Source organism: Euprymna scolopes, chromosome 7, assembly GCF_053919585.1.
Source record: "Euprymna scolopes isolate OS-2025 chromosome 7, ASM5391958v1, whole genome shotgun sequence".
In the NCBI taxonomy this organism is placed as follows: domain Eukaryota; kingdom Metazoa; phylum Mollusca; class Cephalopoda; order Sepiida; family Sepiolidae; genus Euprymna; species Euprymna scolopes.
Window position 1 is genome coordinate 3,325,460 of NC_136488.1, and position 12,500 is coordinate 3,337,959.

Here is a 12,500-nt window from a genome sequence, read left to right on the forward strand (position 1 = left end):
AAATTTAAGAGAAATCGGATCCGTAGTTCCTAATAAAACGTAGAAAGGTCAAACGAAAAAGCAATCTCAGAGAAATATAATATAGAGTATATATATATATATATATATATATATATATATATATATATATATATATATATATATATATATATATATATATATATAGTTGCTTAGTTTGGTTTCCTAGATGTAGATCCACTGAAACAGGTGTGATTGTTATAGAGTCCTCAATGGAGGGCAGAGCAGATGTATACTTTGTTTATTATACAAATATTATTAGTTACATATGTGCATACATGTTTCAGTGGAGCCTCAATTTAGAGAAACCCACTTCATCAAACCGAAAGAAAGCGCTTGTTTAGTCTAATGATGTGGGTCTCTCTAAATTGAGAATCCACTGAAATATGTATGCATCTATATAACCAAGATTGTTTGTCCAACATATATATATATATATATATATATATATGTGTGTGTGTATATATATATGTGTGTGTGTGTGTCTATATATATGAATATATGAACACTAACAGAGAAATACACATGAAATGTAACACGTATGAAAAACAAATCCCACACCATAAATCATATTTTTAATACATTCACATTTATCATTTACAGAAGAAAACTAAGTAATAGCTCGCTTCAGAAAAAGCCAATGATATTTCACCAGACTAAAAGAAAGCAAGGGGAAAAGCATGTGCAACTTATAGAAAATACACAAACAAACACACACAAATGTTGAACTTTAATTAAATAAACTGAACCAATAGTGAGATATGTTAGAAACACATATTGCAAAGAAACCTGAAATTTAAGTAGCAAATACAAGAAATGTTCACATAATTTTTTAAACTTTGGAAAATATCCATCCACTATTAAATAAAATGAACGTTGTGTGTGTGTGTGTGTGTGTGTGTGTGTGTGTGACAAAGTTCATTCGCTATTGACTCAGCAACAGCTGGGCTGATATTTATAAAATTTCATACAAACGTACTTTATGTATCTTGCAGTGTTCTTAGATAGGTTCTGTATCAGAATTTCCTCTATAAGTACTGATACTCGATAATCGAAATAATCCGATGAAAGAAGAAACAAGCGATTTTGATTAAAACATCACAGGTGCATTTAAGAAGTTTATTCACAGGCAAGCAAAAAGACCTGCCATATAAAATAAAGTAGACTTTTTGTATATGACAGGGCGCGTTCGAAATGAATGTTTCTGTTTAAAGCACAACTGAACCATGATATTTGACTTTCACATTTTTAACTTTAATTCAAGCCGTTATATATATATATATATATATATATATATATATATATATATACAATTTAAGAAAATCAACAATAGGTTCTCTACAGTGTAATATGTATTACAATGTATTTTGAACTAAGTCACTGCGGGGAGACATGTGAGCTGTGAGCTTCCTTTTGGTACAAAGGAGATTGGTCTCAAACTAGATCAGGCAATCGATTGATTTGATTGAAAAATGGTCGATTTCACTGATTTGAATAACAATAAAAATATGCGAAGGTGATCAACATTCAATCGCATAGTTGCAATTCGCCGTAGATTATTTTAATATAATACAATTAGCACTACGATGACGTAAGCAGGGAATACTTTTGTATGAGATGTATTACTGTTATATTTCTTGCTTATACAGAAGATTCGGCTTATCAGCAAGTTGTAGTTAAATAATAATGATATATAGATTATTTTTTGCATAAACCTAGTTTTTTTTTTACAAAAAAACTTCCATAGAAACTGCTTCCTTGCAAACTACAACATGATCTTCTCCGAATTCAATATCAATAATCCTAGTTTTCTTCATTTCATTGATCGGTTTTAATCTTCACACAAATCCCTTCGTAATCTCTACTAACCACCCATTTAATCTTTTTAACTTTATCCTCGAGCAGCTTTTGACCTTGTTAAATAATGGGTTAGAATTAAAAGATCAGTAAAACCAAATAAAACTAATACGATGATTTTAGATTATTTTTTGTTACTTTTTAAAATATTCAGGTAAGTCATATATCTAAGTTTTAGGGAGTTTGAAAGAAAAGGCTACGACTATATTTCATTTGGAGAAAGCTTTTTGGGTTCCTTTGACTTATTTACTTGGGGCTAAACTGCCCCCCCCCCAGCAGTGTTGAAATATGAGCTAATTTATCAACTCATTCGGTGTTAATGAAATAGGTTTAATTAATACAGCGGATTTTAAATAGGTGAACCTCACCCTCTAATTTCTACAGAAACGTTGGTAAAAGTTACTATTCATGACCTGAAATATTTTTTAGCAAATCAAGTTACGAAATTTACCCCAAACAATTTATTTTATTAATCCGCCATTATCTGCAGTATCCATGTTAGAAGAAATTAATGTATAACAGAAAATAGAAGCGTGTGCGGTTACCGTAATATACATTCGTATGTAAATAAATTTGTGAATCCAAATTTCAACTGTATGTTGGATGCGTGTAGATATGTGCGTCATATACGTGTGTATGCGTACCACACTATGTGGCCCTTAATATAGGAATAGACAAAGTTTTAACCATTGACATGAAATACACAACGCTAAGTGTACTGACGCCATTAACACTTAGAGCTAAAGTTTTTTTTTTGCGTCCACTAAAAATGTACTAAGGTAGTTTGAGAACATTAAGTACGATAGAACTATAAAAGTTCTCTTTGAGCAAAGTTCATTGATAATATAATAGCGAATAAAATACTTGTTTAATCTTAAACTGACCAACTGCAGATAACCCCTCTTTTTTCATCTTTTTCATATCATGTTTTTTTCATCTCTTCAGCCATTTTTTTATATTTATTCACATTTTTTTTAACATTTATTAACATACGTTGTAGTTCTTCTCTTTAATGATCTTTTTATATATAAAACGAATAAGACCATAATTTGGTCTCGTAAATGATATTCGGCCTGATGACTTTGTTTCTCTGAAAAGGGGCACTGGAGAGACATGTATGCACATATGTAGCCAGTAGTGATTATATGAACAAAATACTATGAAGGATACTTTTGAATTCATGTTCCAAAATAATTGTGGAAGAGGAAATTAAGTTGGCATAGGTTAACACGTTCTTGATTATCGATGTTTTTGTACTTCCTGCTAGAAGTGAAAAAAGGAGTATTCGGAAGGTGTAAAGGATCTAAAACAGAATTAATAAACAAAAAAAACTATTTTATTTCATAAAATATCTATCTATCTATCTATCTATCTATCTATCTATCTATCTATCTATCTATTTATCTATCTATGTGTTTGTGTCATTATAAAAGGTCATAAGGTTTTTTAAAAAATGGTTAAATATAACTTACTGTGAATTAGTACAATTCTCCAATCGTTCGTTTTTGTCTTGCCCTAAACAAAAAAGTCGAGTGTTTTCTTTTGAGATGTTACATTAATGAACGCGTGTTAGTTCGGTGTTAATCGATATAATGTTTGCATTTGATAACGAACTGATATTGCATAACAAGTCAAGGTTTCCTTTACAAACAAAAACAAGATGCTTTGATGTTATCTCAATTGAAAATTCGATCAAAGTTCTATCTAAGATAGTGTCGAGTGTTTTGCTGAATCAAACCTTTAAGCCTTATGGGTCATCAGTCCTTATTTACATGACCCTTTCTCTGGCTATATGCCATTGGTTGGCATCCGTCAAAATTGATAACAATGCCCATCCTACTCTTAATTAGAATAATCCCAGTTAACATAATACCATTTTTACATAAGTTGACCCTCTTACTTACGATATCTTTGAATGGGTTGCTAATCTGTTGTTCGGAAATATCATATGAACAAAGATTTCTATTGAATGAAAGGGATTGGAGAAAGGGAATGAAGAAAAGGAATGAAGAAAGGGAAGGAAGAAAGACTAAAAACCAAAAGACGTAGTGAGACTTTCCCAAATTTTTCTAACCGTTTTGTTTGTGGTTTGTTCATCACCGCAAAGAAGCAAATCAAAACGACACGATTAAACTTTTTAAGAATTAGTTTGTTAATTATCACACTAGATCTAATATGCACCGGAATTTGTGACTTGTCTCCAGCAGAAAATATTGCTGATAAGACGAAACTTCTTTCCTTTTACAATTGCAACCATCGATTGTCATAACTAATAATACGCTATCTGAAAAATCTTCGTTCTAACTCGTGGGCTTAACATTCACAGACAACTTAGATTGGATTCCACATCGCACATAATGTCAAGTTTGCTGCAAAAAAAAAGGTGTGTTCTCTTTGCCTTGCTTAAAAATATCTGAAAAGCTACCGTTTGTCTCTTGCATGGAGTATCGCTGCCATATTTGGACTGGTATATCTACCACTAGCCTCTCACTCTTAGACAGGTTCTAACCTAATAAGTGTCGCACTATCAACCAAACTTCAACCCCTGTCTCATCGCCGCAATATTATATCCCTGCGATTATTTTATAGCAGTTGAATGGTCAACGTACATACTCACGACTTACCTGACAAGCAACACAATCCCACCCCTTCACTGTTGATGTCCATAGATGCTAGAGAGCCTTCTACTCTAATAGTTTATTTCCTCAGACTGCTATACTTTGGAATTCCGTCACTGTTTCCTGCTTCATCGATTGCACTAATGTGCGTGTTTAAATGTAATATGAACATACATCTCGCTGCTCAATTAACAATTCTTTTGTTAGACACAGTAGAAGCCTCTTACGCTCCAAGAGGCAATATATCTTGTTTGCGGTGAAAATAAACACAATAAATAAATACAATAAAATTATCAAAGAATTAACTGAATACAAACCGCCTTTTTAGATATTATTTCATCTCTATTGTGAAGAATGTTGTGTGGTATTTGTGTTTCGAATCTTTCTTCCTTTGTAGGAGACGTGTTCAAAAAGTAATTCCTTCTATTGCTTTCTTTCCATCCGAACCGATCAGAGGGAATTGCAAATGCCATTGGTCTGATGACCGAACTTATGCATTCACAACCTAAAAGTTGAAGATATTGACGTTGTGGGACTCTAAACAAGCGACTCCTTCCATGAACGTGCGTCAGAACTGAAGTGCGTCATTAAATTCCTGGCAAAAGGGCTTTGAGAATGGCGGTAAATATATGGAAAAATAATTTTTTTAAACACAAAATATCGCTCGTTTTAATAGTGTCACCTCCGTGTTCGTAGCTCTTCAATTTTTGAGTTAAAAAAAAGAGATTTAATTTTTGAAACGCCCTTCGCATGATAAAGTACGTTTCGGACGCGTATGGACCACCATCATTAATCGCTGAAAATAGTGCATTCAGAATGGTGATGACTATGTAGTAAAATAAGTTCTGGAACACAAAAGGTCGCTCGTTTTAATGGCACCACTCCCGTCTTCGTAGCCCTTTACATTTCTTTTAGAAATAGAAGGCTTTACTTTTAGAATAACCCTTGCATTTAAGTTTCTTTAGGTCAGTCAACACGCAACAAGTCCCAAACAATACGCAACAATTACGACTAAACGACACAAACAAAAACCGGAGAAAGGACAAAAAGTAGCAGTCTGCGCGTTTTTGTCGAAATATTTGACAGACGGACGTAGTGAAAAAAAAACAACAACAATATAGATTGCTTAAAGAGAGAAAATAATAAAAATATAACAAGAAAAAAAAGGAAAGAAGGCCCGCAAGGCGTAGAAAGTCGGTGTAGGGGAAAAAAGAAAAAGAAAGACAATACACAAAATAGGAAAACAATGAAAAAAAAGTTTCACAGCGCTACCCCTCTCCCCTCTCAACAACCATTCCTTCCCCACCCAGTGACAAACTCTCTTTACCAAAGTATGTAACTCTCTGACAGCGTTGAGAGAGTTGGGTTAGTTCGGTTTGGGGGAGCACTTGAAAGGCGGTAGCGTCGTCGTACCGGAGACCCCACATTGAAAAGCGGGGGATAATCGTAAAGCAACAACAACACGTGGGTTTTGTGTGGCCTCCGAGGGACGAATCGGCTGCGAGACAAACCGATTTTTCTCATTATGCTTGCAACAATCACAAATAATCCAACTCTCCCTATTTCGCACACACATACATACGCACTATATGTGTATGTACGTATCTAACTACAAAGATACACCCATACCCATAAATGGAAAGCTGATAATTTAGTAGCAGGACTTTTGTTCCAGTGATTCCCGGGGAAAATGAAGAACCGAAAAAACTCTTGCTTCTACCTCTTAACTGCATAATATTTCTGTAATCATATATTCTGACGTTATAAGTCAAAGTAAAACGTTTCCATTGCTGTTTTCAAAGCTAACACAGACTCACCATTTTATTGGAAAACCATAATCCCACCCATCCCACCAAGAACAGCACTGTAGTTATGAAAGTTTAAACAAAAACAACCATATCGAATACTATTGTTACTAATATATAAAAGAATAGAAGCTAGAAGTAACGTTAAGAAAGAAATAGCGACAGCTAAAAGAGAATTGACTGAAACCACTAAAAAACGCATCGAAACACAAAAATTAGAAACTCGTGACTTCTGGAAAATCTACAACAGTGTAGTAAATAACGGGCAATCAACAATTCCCCCACTTACCAACAATCACGAGGTTGTTTGCTCAGCAACCGAGAAGGCTAATATGTTTGCCAGTCGGTTTACCTCAAACTCCACACTGCCCCCCCAATCACCTCTGCCTGAGTTTCCTTTGCGGACAGACGCCAAGCTAGACGATCTGAAAATCACATCTGCTCAGGGGCATGCTATCATAAAAAACCTTGATACTTCCGGGCTGTTGGAAAACTGCTTTTGTGGTACCTGTATTCAAGAATTCTGGCGAAAGAACTGACCCATCAAATTATCGTCCCATTAGCCTCCTCCCACTTTTCGCCAAAATATTAGAGACCATAATTAACCATGCTCTACTCCGTCACCTTACCGATGCTAAACTTCTGACTGACAAACAATATGGATTTAGACAAGCCTGTTCCACAGCAGACATCCTCACTGTAATCTCTGAACGTATATACCATTTTGCGTGGGAATAGCATGAGGGTCTCCTCAGGAAAATTAGATCATACGGTATCACTGGTAGAATACTTAACATAATTAAATCCTTCTTAGATAAGAGAAGAATTCAGGTTGTCCTCAACGGTCGTACATCTAAACAATATGATATAAATGCGGGAGTGCCTCAGGGGTCTATCCTTGGACCTCTATTGTTCTTATATTTATTAATGACCTCCCCGACAAAACTGCCTCTGAGATGGATATATATGCTGATGACACCACACTCTATAACAGGCATGACATGAAAACAACTGAACACATAACTAAAGAAATGACAAAAACACTAGAGGATGACCTCCAATCTGCAGTGGAATGGGGACAAAAATGGATGGTCACATTCAATGCTGCCAAGACTAACCTGGTTTCCTTCAATAATTACAAGAATCCTTCTCTGCCACGAATAGCAATGGCCAGTGACTCTTTATCTTAGAGTACATCTTTCAAACTGCCTGGCCTAACGTTCACAGGAAACATGAGTTGGATTAATTACATTGAAAGAATTGCCAGAGCCGCTGCAAAGAAGGTAGGCTCTCCCTACCATGCTAGAAAACTACTAACATCCGAAAGTATCCTGTACCTCTATAAGGCCACCGTTCGCCCATGTATGGAGTATTGCTGTCACATTTGGGCTGGCACATCTGCCACTTGTCTCTCGCTCATGGACAAGATTCAAAAGAGAATCGCCAACCTGATAGGCCTTGAACTGGCATCTAAGCCTCAGCCTTTGTTCCATCGACGAAACGTTGCATCCCTCTGCCTGTTCTACAAATATTTTAATGGTGAATGCTCTGGCGAACTGCAGACACTTGTGCCCCCACGACGTAGACACCCTCGACAAACCCGACAGGTAGCTAAATCCCACCCCACACAGTAGAGATCCCTAGACGTAAAAGATCTTTCTACTCCAGTAGTTTCTTCCCCAGAACCGCTAGACTCTGGAATTTCCTGCCGGGTCCCCGCTTCCCCAACTGTACTGACGTGCAGAAGTTCAAGTGTAACGTGAACCAACATCTTGCTGCCCAAATCCCAACATAGTGCCCCAGTAGTTGTTGCTTCTGATAGAAGCCCTCTGCACCAAAGTGGCAATGTACCTTGTTTGAGGTGAAAATGTAATAAAAAAAGCCACTTTGTGTGTGAGCGAGTACCTTCCTCGTAGGTTCCTAAAAAGCTGATCCTATTATTTGCAAATTTCACACAAATGTAGTTTATATGTCTGACAGTGTTCTGATATATGTTTTCTACAGAAATTCATCTGATAATTATCGAAAATCGAAAAAGTCTGATCGTTAAATATCGTATTTTTTTATAGATAAAAATATATTTATAGAGAAACATTTTACGTACACCGGCCAAGTGAGATATAAAAAATTCAGCAAATTATTTCTTCTTAAATAAAAAAAAAATATTGTTAGCATTCAAATTGGACTTTACTTTTGATTTTAATTTTTTCTTATTAATATGTTAAACTTTGGATAAAAGAAGAGGTGCCATTTAAAATCACCGCAAATCATTTCTTCGTTTGCACATTTTAAAACTAAACATCAATTTGAAGTGACTTTCCAGGGCATTTTTCGTCAAACTCAAATATCAGCTGACGTGATATTTTAAAGGGACATAGTTTATTACTACTACTATTATTATTATTATCATTATTATTATTATTATTTTTATAATTATTATTTTTATTATTATTGTTATTATTATTATTATCATTATTATTATTATTATTATAATTATTATTTTTATTATTATTGTTATTATTATTATTATCATTATTATTATTATAATTATTATTTTTATTATTATTATTATTATAATTATTATTTTTATTATTATTGATATTATTATTATTATCATTATTATTATTATTTTTATAATTATTATCATTATTATCATTATTATTATTATTTTTATTATTATTGTTATTATTATTATTATCATTATTATTATAATTATTATTTTTATTATTATTGTTAATATTATTATAATTAATTATTATATTATTATTTTTATTATTATTATTATTATAATTATTATTTTTATTATTATTGATATTACTGTTATTATTAGTAAAAACGATTTCAATGACTAAAAACATTATTACAATGATCCAAACATAATTCTCAATGAAAAACCAAGACACAGAATAATAAAATAATGTTAAAAAATACACATTGTTGTTGATTACTCCCTTATTTAAATATATATATATATTTTTTTTACACATTTGAAAATAATTTCTGACGAGGACGCATCACAGACCGTCTGAAACGCGCGTAAACGATTTCAATGACTTAAAAACATTATTACAATGATCCAAACATAATTCTCAATGAAAAACCAAGACACGGAAAAATAAAATAATGTTAAAAAATACACATTCTTGGTGACTACTCCCTTATTTAAATATACATCTTTCTTTCGTTGGAATTTATTAACCCATTTTATTTATATATATATATATATATATATATATATATATATATATATATATATATATATATATATATATACTTACCATGGGATTAAAGTTATCCAATTAAGTATTCAATTATAGATGAAAATAGCATAAAGATCTTTAAAATATAGCTCAATAGTATAATACTAAGGCTATAAATACTTTTCATGATCCCCAGTAAAGAATACATTTTTATGTTCAGTTCGAAATGAGTTAACTTGACTTACTCCTAGTAGGCTTCATAAATTCTCTTATTTTATTAGCAATATTCGTGTACAATTGCTTCAGTCCAATAGTACACGAGTGACGGTAATAAAAACTAGTATTTGTGATATCCATTAGGAAAGAAAGTCAGACGAGCAAAACAAAGGAAGCTGAAAATAACCCAGAAAAAAATCCTTTCATCTAATAAGTTCCACGTTGTCAATTATATCCTAAACCCTGTCCCATCGCTGCAAAATTGCATCCCTATACCTGTTTTACAAGTATTTTAATAAAGCTGCTTGGGTGAACTCATTACACTTGTGCCCTCCTGGGCTACATACCCCCGACAAACCCGCTTAGCAACAAAATCATTCCCCTTCACTGTTGAGGTCCCTGAATGACAGACAACTTTCTATTGTAATAGTTTTTTTTCCTTGAACAACTAGACTTTGGAATTTCCTATCTGCTACCTGTTTCCCTGAATGCATTTATATACAAAAGTTTAAATGTTACGTAAACGAATTTCTTGTTAATCTTTCTTAGTCATAGTTCCAAATAGTAGCCCCTTACGTCCAAGTGGCGATATGCCTTGTTTGGGGTGAACGTAAGTAAAAAACACAAAATTCTGTAAAACACGTTTGTAGAAAAACGCTAATGTATATGTCGAATCAATTTCACTCTTTTTGTAAAATATGAAATCTGCATTTTAACTGCTGCGAAAAAGGTTTTATCACACGCAACAAAGATGCCTAATCCGATGTATCTTTAATGGCTTGGTTGCTACAAGTTTTGCTGAATAACGAATAAGATTTTGAACAGATGAAACAGCTCTATGCCAACCACCATCAATCAACCGCAAAAAGCCACAATTTTTTCGCAAAGAATTTTGCACTGCTTTTTAATCAAGGTTTACCGTGACTGTAAATAATCTAAACAGCTTTCATACATTCATGCTTGGTATGTAAATCGTTGCTTGATGTATTGTAGTTTCAATAAAATCCCATCCTAGTTTAGCTGATGAGGGAACGGATATAATGTGAGCGCTGTTAAATATAAACGCTAATCTTAAAGAACTTCTGCATAACCATTTACTATTCATTTCTCATGCACTGATTGGATACGTCTGTTAATTTATTATCGAAAATCAACGGAATACGTTTAAAAATGTTGCTACTTTCTAAAAAAGCTAGTTGTTTAACTAGTAGAAGAATAGTTAACACGTAAGACTCGTAAAATACACAAACAAAAAACAACAACAAATCATTGACAGCAAACGCAGATAATTCAATTCTCTGCTGAGCCATATATTTTAACGTAGAAATTTTTGGGTAGATTTTTAATTTATGTGTTTATTTGCGTTGTTCGTGTGTCGACAAGAAACGCAAAATACAAAATGGCGACTGCATGTGTCACTTAGCTTTTTGCTAAAAAGATAATAAAAAATACTTTCACGCCAGTAATCCTAAGTTTGAGTCCCCCCCCCCCCAAAAAAAAATAACAAAATTATAAAAATGCACATCATTGCTTCAAATTTACCGAAGTCTTGCGATCATCTCGGGTGTTATCGATTTTGTTCGACATTGACACGACAGGTTATATTGTGATAAAAAAAATATATGATACAGATTTTTCACTGTGCCCTTTTTCAAATAAATTATTTGTTCTCTGAATTTTTAAAATCAAAATTGATAATTTGGATTGCTTGGAGTATTCGGATTACTGTTCCTAATGTCACGACGGTTCGGTCAATATAACCGCTAACAGATGTAGCTGCTCAAACTCGGGAATATATCTCTTGCACCTAGGAATCTGCATCGTGTAGATTCACAAATTCTATGTAAACATTTTTGAGTCCGACAAAAAATACCTGAAGAAGGTCGGATATTATATCGATCGAAAATTAAATAAAGTAAGAACAGTAGTCTGAATAATCCAACATATCACTTAGCTTGGTCTGATACTTCAGTTATAAATAAAAAAAATCTGTCTTTTTTACTCTTAGTTTTTATGATGTTGGCATTTTGTAAATTGGTGCTACATTTTACCGATTGTTTCTAATTCTCGCCTGCAGATGAAACAATTATCTGTTAATCTCTTGGTTTAAGCAGATTATTTGATTGACAAATTACGATTTACTAAGATTGACCTTTACCTTCGTCATTATTTGCACATCCAAGTTTTGATTTTATCAGAAATCATTAACCAACTCACAGCCCGCCTCCAAACATAATTCGACATTATTACAAGGTAATTTTTAATTCTGCTCGTTTGATTTACAACGTAAACTTCTACGATGATGGTGAGTTACAGGTCTATTGGTGACCCCGGGCTCCAATAATATCAAACTTTGTGTTAACAGAATTTTCAGTAAAAAAAATGTGAAAACGAATGGTTGGAATAATAAATTGTTAAAAGAAGATAAAGTACGACAAGACAAATAAGGAGATGAAAATTGCGAAAGGAATAAAAGTAACACGATAATAATAATAATAATAATAATAATAATGATAATAAGAATAATAATAATAATAATGATAATAATAATAATGATAATAATAATAATAATAATGATAATAATAATAATGATAATAATAATAATAATAATAATAATAATAATGATAATAATAATAATGATAATAATAATAATAATAATGATAATAATAATAATAATGATAATAATAATAATAATGATAATAATAATAATAATAATGATAATAATAATAATAATGATAATAATAATAATAATAATAATAATAATGATAATAATAATAATAATAATA